The 11,769-nt window shown below is 38.1% G+C and overlaps 1 pseudogene; it reads right to left on the bottom strand.

Moving 5' to 3' along the window:
* Positions 1-8,522: 8,522 nt before the first annotated feature.
* Positions 8,523-9,919, bottom strand: LOC129410854 (zinc-binding protein A33-like; annotated as a pseudogene).
* Between the last annotated feature and the right edge of the window lie 1,850 nt (positions 9,920-11,769).

Genomic DNA, 11,769 nt, shown 5'->3' with positions numbered 1-11,769 from the left:
AAATATACCTAGAAAAATAGACATTCTGACTTTAGAGGTGTTGTCTCTCCACAGATCTGGCCTATAACTTGGTCAGGTTTGGTCTCTGTGATGATTCTGTGAAATATTTCTGACAAAGCAGTAAGATCTTGCAGTATCTGAGCCACTATGTGAATGGTCATGCAGCTCCTTTAATGTCAATACTGAGTGGTGTCTGTGTTATTGTTACAGAGGCCGTCGCTTTTTCGTTGACAGAGTATATCCTGTATCTGTGTTTATATTAAGGGAGCCTATGGATGTCCGAGAATTGTTCTGTACTGCCTGTCCTGGTCTTGGGGGACCCCTGATACCAAGAAACATCAGGAATATTTATGGGTTTGCTCCTTATTAGGTGATGTTGAAGTTTTAAGGGGACGTCCTGTAGAAATGTATAAAAGATGACTGTTCTTTGTTCTGAGTGTGATTACTGCGATTGGCTCTGAAACACCCGGACGTTCATCTGTAATTCGTTTACTCTATTCTTGTAATAAATAGTATTATGTTTATCAGAGTTATCGTCTTTTGTTTTTTTCTGAACACTCTTCACCACCGCACACCTGTCTGGGGGAACCAACGGCCACTGAAGGTGAGCAGCTGCATTGTGATTTAGTAACTACAATCTCCATATGGTATTAGACTTATATAAGAAGAATTTATTCAATTATGAGTGTTTTTATTGCTCAAAAATACCTTTAAAAACATGCATAGTGTCATCTCCAGTTGTGTTTCTTTTTTTTTTTTACCAACATGCAAAGACAATTTAAAAAACAACAAACAAAATCTTGGGACATACAGATGTATGTCATGTCATGACAAAGACATTAAAAATACATTAGAATTAAATTACACCTACATATACATATATACACATTACATATATGTATATGTGTGTGTGCATATATGCATATACACACGCACACACACACACGCACACACACACACATACACACACATACACCCACACAGAAGTACATATACAGACATACACACACATACATACTCATAAATATCTCAACATGTATTGACAGATCTACATTTCATATCCATATAGATACATGTGCATGTGCACACACGTGTATACACATGTGCACATACATGCACGCACACAGAAAGATATACATTTGAATACATACAAGGTATGGCAACACACCTTTTAAATAATAATAATAATAATAATCAAAAGGGTAATTTTTGCCCACCGTTTTTGATGAGACTTTTTATCTTTTTCAAACTAAACACATTGCTCCTCCAAAATATAACAATGTTCTACAAACTGAAAACAACAAAAAAAGAAAAAAAACAACAATATTTATAGACTCAGCATTTTTCATCTTAAAAATAAATTCCCCAAAAGAATAATCAAGTTTACAATATCCCTATGCTCTGTTCCTCCCACAAAACCCAATAATACTGATTACAGGGGCATAGCTCAAAACCATTAATAATATTACAAAATATATTTTGTATTTCACCCCAAAAGGCACCAACAACATGACAATACCAAAATAAATACTCAACAGAGTCTACCGCAATAAAAACAGAAATGACACAATTCAGATTCCTCAAGACCCCAAATTTTTGTTCCTGTGTAGATTTACTGTTGAATCCTGGAGGTGAAGCGATAACATCTCCATGGAGACAAGTAATCTAGCAAAAAAGTTACACAGTGCACCTTTAAGTGTATGATTTATAAAAAGACAACTGGACGTGTAAATGAGCAGTCTGGTACAAACGTCTGAACTTTTTGCATTGAAGCTTTGAAAGGTCAAACAGAAGCTTTGTGCTCAGACACACAAGAAATGTCTCTCTCAAATCCACATAGTTTCATATTTTTCTCACATCTCTTCATCTCCTTCACCTCTACTCAAACACGCACAGACTTTATGATGTATATTTCTGAACATTATAAGGTTTTGTGTTTTGTTTTACACCCGAAGTGAACCGTAAACAAAAAAAAAAATCATTATCTATATTAAAATAGTGAATTAGAAAACTCAATAATTCGCGGTGGAGTGAAAATCTGCGCGTTTATGTGTTTTGAATGGGAGATTATAAGAAGTCCTAAGTATGAACAGCGCAAATATGCCCCCACTTTCACAGACAACTAAAGTAAATACGCACTGGAAGAAGACATCGCTAAATGTTCAGTATAGATGGCATGTATTTTTGTAGCATGCCTTTCATTTAAAAAGTTCTTCCTCATTCTGCCACTTCACTCATGTTCAACTATTTACACAGGTACTTTCCCACCGAGCCAAAAAATAATGAGATAAACATGAAAACCTGCCGCTGTCACATCACTTACATGTACTTTAACAGGAACCTGACACACTTATTAGGTCAAATTTGACACTTAGGCTTCATTTGAATGCCCTTTCTCTTATTGTATTGAGTTTTAAATCCTTTATTTGTTTTTAATGCCTCTATGGCCTATGTGTCCGACCTGCTTTAGCTCTGTGCTCTTACTGATGAGTTTTATATGACATCACCCCACCCCACTCTATAGGTCAATTATATTTAATACAGATGGGGCAGATCACATTAATATTGTTCAAATTCAGATTATCTTTGTAATACAGTGAGTTCTTGGGTTTAGGCAATAACAGAAATCACCAAGTTCAACATTTGTGAATTCACCTTTTAGATATTTCATAGTGAAGTACAATGTAATTAACAGGGAAAGCTGTCTCTTCTGAAAATCTGAAATTGTCTGAAATCATCTGAAAAACCTGAAATCATTTGAAAAATCTAAACTCATCTGAAGTTATCCAAAACATCCGAAATCATCTGAAGTCATCTGAAAAATCAAAAATCATCTGAAAAATCTGAAAATTATCTGAAGTATCTGAAATCATCTGAAAAAAACCTAAAATGAGCCTAAATCATCTGAAAAATCTGAAATCAGTTGAAAAAACTAAAATCATCTGAAATCATCTGAAAAATCTAAAAATCACTTGAAGTCATCTGAAAAATCTGAAATCAGTTGAAAAAACTAAAATCATCTGAAATCATCTGAAAAATCTAAAAATCATATGAAATCATCTGAACCCCCCCAAATTAACCAAAATCATCTGAAAAATCTAAAAATTACCTGACATATCTGAAAAAAAAAAAACCTAAAATGTGTCAAAATCATCTGAAAAATCTAAAAATCATCTGAAAAATCTGAAATCATCTGAGAAAAACAAAACAAAACAAAAAAAATAAAATGAGCTGAAATCATCTGAAAAATCTAAAAAAAAAATCACCCGAAGTCAACTGAAAAATCTGAAATCATCTGAAAAATCTAAAATCATCTAAAAACTTGGTGGTTTTCAGATTCTATAATGTGGTGATGTCATACAAAAGGTTTATTCACAAATCTTTAATGTAATATTTTCTATCGGTGACTAAAGCCATTAACTTGCTGTTACAATGAAAATCTCCATTTTAAGTGTATTTACTTTGGCATCGCTCCATCTCTATTAAATAAAATGGACCTATCGAAAGCTCTGATGTCTGAAACCCACCTGCACCCTCACTCAGGTCGGCAATAATAATACAATGGATTCCAACAGAAATCAGGATAAAACTGGCTGTTTTTCTTTGAAGGTAAAGATGATCTGTGAGTCCAGCACAAACACTGCCCCCCTGTGGCACCTGTGAGAACATAAAACAACATGAGAACAACTGAATGAGCTGTAATGAATCAGCCAAACTAAGACAACATATAGTCCTGGTCCATATGTATATAAATCCTCTTCAGTTAATGTACAAGTAAAAATAAAATATAGAAATATACTAATACAAATACATCTGGGTCATAAACAATGTTCAGAGATAACTTTTCGTCTCTTATCTGACTCCTTTGATTTGACATTTGTTTTTCCACCTCTAATTAGGATAGTACTATAAGTATTTTCCACCTTCTTTAAGAGCAGTACTTAAGCTCAGCCTTTACTTAAAGAATGTAGGATACCTTTCCACTTTTCTCAATAGCAGTACTTTAAATATTCTCTGTTAGATTAACCTCTCATGGTCGTTGATGGAGAAGGAGATCTACAAACAAGAAGTCGTGAGGAGGAACAGTGTGAAAATGCCTCACTTTCACAGACAACTAAACTAACACAATTGATGACATTAATTACGTGTTGTGTCCTATCTCCTGTTTTAGAACTTACCGCTTCTTCCTGTATTTTTGTGTCATGCCTTTCATTTCAAATTTTCTTCCTTAAACTCTCACTTTGCTGATGTTAACCTATTTACCTCAGGTACTTTCCCAGCGAACCAAGAAATAATAATATAAACACGAAAACCAACTGTATGTAGTTTAACAGGAAGCTGAGACACTTAAACGTGCTTTATGTAACTTTTCGCTTCGGGGTTCGTCATCTGCTTGTTTCTATGGATATCTCATTGGTCTGAAATGTTCCACAGTGTGACATTAAACAGCTCTGCTTTACATTTATTCAATTTCAGGTGGTTTTACTGCTCAAAAACTCCTCGAAAATACAAGCATTCTGACTGTGAGCGGGGTCGCCTCTCCACAGATCTGACCTATAACTTGGTCTGGTTCGGCCTCCATGATGATAGAAAGGTTTAATGCCACACTGTGAAACATTCCAGACAAAGCAATAATGTCAGAAAAAAAAGTTTCACAATGCAACTTTAAGCATCATTCAAACCCAATGTGCCTAAAGGTAGATTTTTGTGCTTTTTTTTTTTTTTTTTTTGCTAAATTTCTTCATTTTGGGGTGATATTTAAGTGCTTAAACTTTTTTTTTTTTTGACTATTCTAATTCAGTCTATCAAAAACATTCCCTTTGTTGGAGCTTATAGACAAAAATTATCCATTGACTTCCATCCAATCAGTAATTTTCAACCTTCCATTGTTTAAGTTGTAACCGAGGTGGGTTGCATCTGAAAAAAAAAATAGAGCATCTTTTCAAATGCTAAAAAGCTCAACGGGAACAATACCTGTATAGATGAAGACATCTCTGAACCTGTGCATCAAAAAGGGGAACGTTTCTAAATGTTTTAAAGCAGTGTTGCCCAGACTTTTTTTTTCTGAGGACCCATATTTTAAAAGTCACAACCCTTCGCGACCCAAGTCAATAGACATTATTCGTAAATCGGTAAATAAATTTGTGACCATTATTGAAAATTAATGAGGATATTTTATTGTTACCCGAGTGTTTGTCTCTCTGAACAATCAGCATTTCCCTATTTTTCGGACGATAAAACGCACAGGATTATAACACGCAATACCAATCATGTTGAATTATCTCGTCTATATTCGCACCGAATTATGAAGCTCATTAAGTGAAACAAACGGACGACACTTGAGACTTGAGACTTTTTTATTTCCTACGAGGAGGACTCAAATATACACTGAGTAATAATATGTTTAATGCAGCTTTGCACACATTTGTTTACATTTTACAGAAACTAAACTCAAAATGAGGAATGTCCTGATAACATTTTTTGCCCCCAAGTCCAAGTCCTTTGATTCTGAGTATCTGCCAATACCGAGTTCCGATTTGATACTTCTATAAAACATTATGAAATAAACTAAGAGCAAAGAATAAGATCCAGGATGTTTGGGGGGGATCAGATTGTATTGATTTCAATGTGTAGTATTTGGGCTGAACTTGTAAAAAATCAAATGTCCAAAACTTAAATTTTATTAACTTTTCTAACCATGAACCATCATTGTTGAAAATCTTGACTTTTACCACAGTCTGGTCTTTGAATGTGTAACTTAGTAAACTTAATGAACTGGACAAAACAGGAACCAGACCAGAATCAGATCAGACCTGAGACTGAAATCTGCACAATCTAGAGTTTGTATATTTGATATTATATGGAAGCATGTGCATTATATTTGAAACATTTAAGCTTGTGTATGAAATCCAAATAAACAAAATCTTACCAAATAAAACAAGATGACAGAAGCCCCACAGTCTCTGTTCTGCACCACCACCACACCACACCGCAACATCAGCCCCACCGCTCAATAAACACTTCTCGCCGTTGTTCCCACCCTTTCCACCAAAGCTCCACTGCGCAACATACAAACAAACAGCGCCGTGCGACGACTCCATCGGTGTGAACACGGGCCACAGAACCACAGGTAACAGCGCCCGAGCACGACACAGCCCAAAAGTCCCAGCGTAAGTGCATCTCTGTCATGTGTCTGATTTGTTCAATTACAGCTCCTTTTATTTATCAAAAATACCTTAAATTAAGATACACTCTTGCTGTAAGTGGTCTCGCCTGTCCACAAATCTGACCTGTAACTTGTCCTTCGTGGCAATCTAATTCTATAAATAAAATGAAGTATTCATTGTGGTGTGTGATGACATTAACACTGCTCATTGTTTTCTTCAGGGTTTTTCAGACAACAGACAAACCCAAATCCTATTTGTCTGTTCACATAGCTGGAATACAAAAGCATAAAAAAATACTCAAAAATACACTGAACACTCTAAATATAACTTTAGGAGGGGAAAAGAGAAGGAGACACAGTTGTAATGATTAAAAGCTTTATCAGTAAATTTTTCATAAAAGGTATACATATATATTGCATTGTATTGTATAGGGCTCTTTATGTATTTATGTAAATAAAAGTTTGGGATTCATTTAAAATCCGTCTGCGTCTTTATTTGTTGTGTTTTTAGGCCCACAAGCAAACCACAAAGACAATGAAACAAAACAAACAAAATCCAACTTATTTTTAAAGAAGATAAAATAAAAAGGCAACACATAACGATTATAGTCTCCACTTGTGTGAGTACAGGTACAAAGAATGAAATTACACTGAAAGTACTGTTGCTGTGTCCTTGGGCAAGACACTCCACCCACATTGCCAAGTATGAATGTGGTGCGTGTTGGTGATGATCGGAGAGGACATACTGGCAGCCTCTCTTCTGTCAGCCTAACACAGGAACAGTTTATCACCTCCGAGTGTGGAGGGAGTGAATAAACATGCAACATATTTACATATACATATAAATGTGTGCCTTAGTGGGATTATAATTTAAAATTGTGGTTAAAATTTAATTGAACTGACTGAATTGATTGACTGAGTAATGCAAGGCGACTTTAAGCATCTGGAAAAGGGTTAGACAAATGCGTTATTATGTTATTATTTTTACCTTCCTACCACGCTATAACGTTGTTCCCTCATCGAAAACATGTCTGAAGAGGTTTCAGATGTCATTCTTGCATGTTTGAGTAATCTAGGGATCTTTCCCAGGTCCTTTTCGAACCCTGCTTGTAGTTAGCTGATCCTGTACAAGGTGCCGCCCACAAGCCTACGTCACCCACACTCCCACATACATGCGTCCCGAATTTGGGCCTTCCCGTAAGTGAGCATCAAACTGCCATGTTTGATTTCCCATTGGGATTCGTCTATTGTCAAAGCCGATCTTTTCTAGAATTTTGAACCATATCACTTTTGTTTCTGGTTCTGATATTGTCATATTTTAGTTTTGGGGTTCAGACATTGTAATTGTGTGGTTGTTGGATCCTAACAGCGGAAAAACGGGCTTCGGGACGTTTGCGAACTCCATAAATGTAAAAGGGAACCAGATCAGTGTGACTGCAAACCTCTGTTCAAACTGTTTCCCTTCCCAACGGAATTGAAAAATAGTGAAAGGTGAAGGCGATGGGCAGGATTGATCCACAGGAAGGACCAAAAAGGAAACCTTTGACTGCCTAAGAAATCATCCCGAGTTTGCATCGAACATTTTGTATGTGGAGCATCAACAAAGAAAAATCTCGATCCCTCGCTCAACCATGGTTACGAACACCAAAGCAAAAGGCACCAGGTGTTCACCAAGAAACACCTTCCACTGCAAAATGACCAAGACGTGATGTTGCTGTAAAACCACAAGAACAAGAAAGTGCGAGCTCAGTCTGTTTATCTTCTGCACCTCTCACTTAACAAACGAGATTTTGCTTTGTTGGTGCTCCACGTACAACATGTTTGCTGTAAATGAAGCCAAAGGTTTCTTTTTTCGTTCTTCCTCTATATCAATCCTGCCCATCACCTTCGCCTTTCACTATTTTTCAAGTTCCATTGGGAAGGAGAAACAGTTTGAACGGAGGTTTGCAGTCACACACATCTGATTCCCTTTTGCATTTACTGGAGTTCGCAAACTTTCGAAGCCTGTTTTCCACTGTTAGGACATTCAACAACCATAATCCCAAAACTAAAATATGACAATATCAGAACCAGAAACAAAAGCGATATGGTTCAAAAGATTTGAAAAAGATCGGACTTTCGAGAGTAGATTCAACCCACTGGGAAATCGAAACATGGCGGTTTGATGCTAATTTTTTCAGAGGATCCTTCCCAGTATGCATTACGCGATGACTGAAAGTCCAAAATTCTGGTGCATGTATTCTCCATAAATATACAAAACAATGGCATTTGCAAAACAATAAAATCTAACAAGGTGCTCTAAATATGTTGTATGTAAGCAGTTAATACCCCATAGAAGTAAAAGACCCCCCCCCCCTTAATAAAACCACCACCACTGTGAGTTCTTGTTTTCGGGCGGCTCCTGAGGTTCAATTCTCAGAGGCGTTTTATCAGTAGTGTTAAAGAAGGGATAGATCTTCTCCTTGAAATTATACGTGAACGTATGGATGCATGCCTTTGTATCCGCATCGCAAAATGACAATTTCCATTTCTTAAAATCCAAGGTTATTCTGATTTTTGTAGGCTTATTCTTCAGGGAGAGTTTGGTAACAGTGTTGGGCGTGGAGAAAGCATAGCATTCGTCCCCACACAAACTGATCCTCCACAAGCCCGAGTCGGAGCACATGCTTCCTTTTCGCTGGAACGACTCTGAGACAACGCCCAGAAGCCAGTTTGAATTCTTCTCCACGACAACAACCCAACTGTGAGCGCCGCTGTCAAAAGCTTCAGACCCAAGCACAGACAGAAACTTATCAAACCTCTCAGGATTATCTGGGAGGTTCTTCTTGGTGTCATGGCTCACACTGGTCAGATCACTGGACAAAAGCAGCTCTCCTTGGGCTGTGTTAGGATCGAGAACAAAAGGCCTGTACTCCACCAGTTTCTTCATACTGGTCCAGATGTTGAAGATCAGGTTGCCCAGATGTTTGGCCTTGGTCTAGCAGAGCTTCTGGAGCCAGCTGTGGTTCCTCCTGCAGGGGGCAGAGCTGAACTCTTTCCACTGAAGCCTTGTATTCCAGCAGGAAGGAGACGTCTGTGGCTCTCAGCTGATCCTCTGTGGCTTTGATGGTTTCTGACAGAGCTTTTATCTCTCTACTCACAGCCTCCATTTTGGTCTTCACGCTCTGAATCTTCTGCGCCTCTTCCTCCTTCACAGCCATGATCCTGGTCTCCTCATCCTCCACCAGAAACTGATGCAGCTTCTTGAAATCCTCACGGATCTGCTTCTGGGTATCTTGGGCTTGCTTCTTGATATGGTCCACGGTCTGAGCACAGCAGATGTTGAACTCTCGTAGGATTTTGAGTTTTTCTTCAAGCGGTTGCAAGGACGTGCGGATCACGTCTCGATTCTCAGTAGCTGCCTCAATCACAGGCTTGAAACCGTGATCCTTGTGCGCGGAGGAGTCTCTACACACAACACAGATTGGCTCCAGGTCGTGTAAACAGAACAGCTTGAGTTTCTCAGAGTGTAGATCACAGTTCTCCTCTGGATGGCTTTGTACATGGGCCTCACACAGGTGCTTCAGAGCCAAGTTGCGAGGCGGATGCTGCTGCGACGATGGTACCTTGCAAACCGGACATTCACGGCTAGGTTTTTTGGTCCACCAGTTTGAGAGGCAGCCTTTGCAAAAACTGTGGCTGCACAACAAGATAACAGGCTCTTGGAAAATGTCGGATGCAAATAGGGCAGGTGAGGTCAGGTTTATCAGACATGATGTGCACCTGCAAAACAAAACACACAGGAGTTCAAAGTAAATATAGCAACTGTGATTAAAGGGACAATACTTTATTTCTATGAAGTATTCATTGCTAAGACATGCAAACATATTTACATCACCATTTTACTTTTTTTGTTGTTTTGAGAATGCTATATTTGCCAGAAATAAAGCCTTAAAGGGCCCATCTTACACTATCTTCTGATCTCTGTTAAAATGTTGTTTCCTCATCACAAACAGACCTGGAGTTGTGTTTTATTTCACTTACACATGTTTAACACTCAAACCCTGCATATTTAGGCTGAGTGTTTTCTGTCTGAGAGAAGAACTCAGCCTAAATATGCAGGGTTTGTGCGTTCAACATGTGTGAACGATATCAATGTAATATCATATCACATATAATATAATATCAGTCTTTATAGTTAGGGCGACTGCCTTATGCGCAGATGGGCTATTTTTTCATCCTCAACCATATCAAAAAACTCATCATCCGTCCGCTATCTATTTTCACCAATGTTTTTTGACCAATACACACATCAAGAATCTCGGACTTCTGGTCATTGCGCAGTGCATACTGGGAAGGATTTTCAGAAAAAGGGAGCATCAAACCGACATGTTTGTTTTCCCAGTGGGATGCGTCTGTTGACAAAGTCGATCTTTTCTAGTTTTTTTAACCATATCGCTTTTGTTTCTGGTTCTGATATTATCATATTTTAGTTTTGGGATTCAGACATTGTTATTGTGTGGTTGTTGGATTCCTAACAGTGGAAAACGGCTCGAGAAATGTGTTTGTGAACTCCATAAATGCAAAAGCGAATCAGATCTGTGTGACTGCAAACCTCCGTTCAAACTGTTTCCCTTCACAACGGAATTGAAAAATAGTGAAAGGTGAAGGCGATGGGCAGGATTGAGCCACAGGAAGGATGAAAAAGGAAACATTTGACTGCCTAAATCATCCCGAATTTGCAGCGAATATTTTGTATGTGGAGCTGATCCCTCACTCAACCTCGGTTACGAATTTAAAAAGTCAATGCCAAAGCAAAAGGCACCAGCTGTTCGCCAAGAAACACCTTCCACTGCAAAGCGACCAAGACGTGATGTTGCTGTAAAACCACAAGAACAAGAAAGTGCAAGCGCAGTCTGTTTGTCTTCTGCACTTCTCGCTTAACAAATGGGATTTTGCTTTGTTGGTGCTCCACGTACAAAATGTTCACTGCAAACTCGGGATGATTTGATGCTTTGCGTAGGGGGTTCATCACGTCATCCACCCGACCCGCGGTTTAGCTGCGAAGTCCGCGGCTGTAACTGCCATCCACCTTGACAACAAGTGGCCCCCGCCTTGACTACATCCCTCCGAAACACGTGAATCCTCGCAAAACTACTGTCATCTCAGCGAATCTCCGCGAACTTTCTCCTTACTTTTTCACCAGCACCGCCTTGCCTGAATAATTTCTTGTGGGAAACACTGCATATGATTCTATTAGTTCATGATAGTACAGTGTAGGTCATTTCTTGCTCTGGTACACATGGTGAACTTTGGACACTATAAAACCATTGTACAAGTTAAATCTGAACTGAATAGAAAGAGTTGTTTGTCCGGAAAGATCACATTCCTTCCAAAGCACTATCACTACCACTATCAATACTATTTTTAAATCCAACAACATTCACAAATCAACCTTTTACTTTTATGCAATCATTTCTACATTATGTATCACAGACTTATTGTTTAAATTACAAAATAAAAGAAATACGAATAGGAACAGCTCACTTAGTCAGATAAAGAAAACATAGGAATGCACTTTTTTGACAGTCAAAGATACTGAAATTTGGGGACCTGGTAAAATT

The sequence above is a fragment of the Boleophthalmus pectinirostris genome, unplaced genomic scaffold, assembly GCF_026225935.1.
Source record: "Boleophthalmus pectinirostris isolate CB_2022bp ecotype Guang Dong unplaced genomic scaffold, ASM2622593v1 HiC_scaffold_2767, whole genome shotgun sequence".
In the NCBI taxonomy this organism is placed as follows: domain Eukaryota; kingdom Metazoa; phylum Chordata; class Actinopteri; order Gobiiformes; family Gobiidae; genus Boleophthalmus; species Boleophthalmus pectinirostris.
The sequence above is the reverse complement of the archived record's forward strand: the minus strand, read 5'-3'. Positions and strand labels throughout refer to the sequence as shown.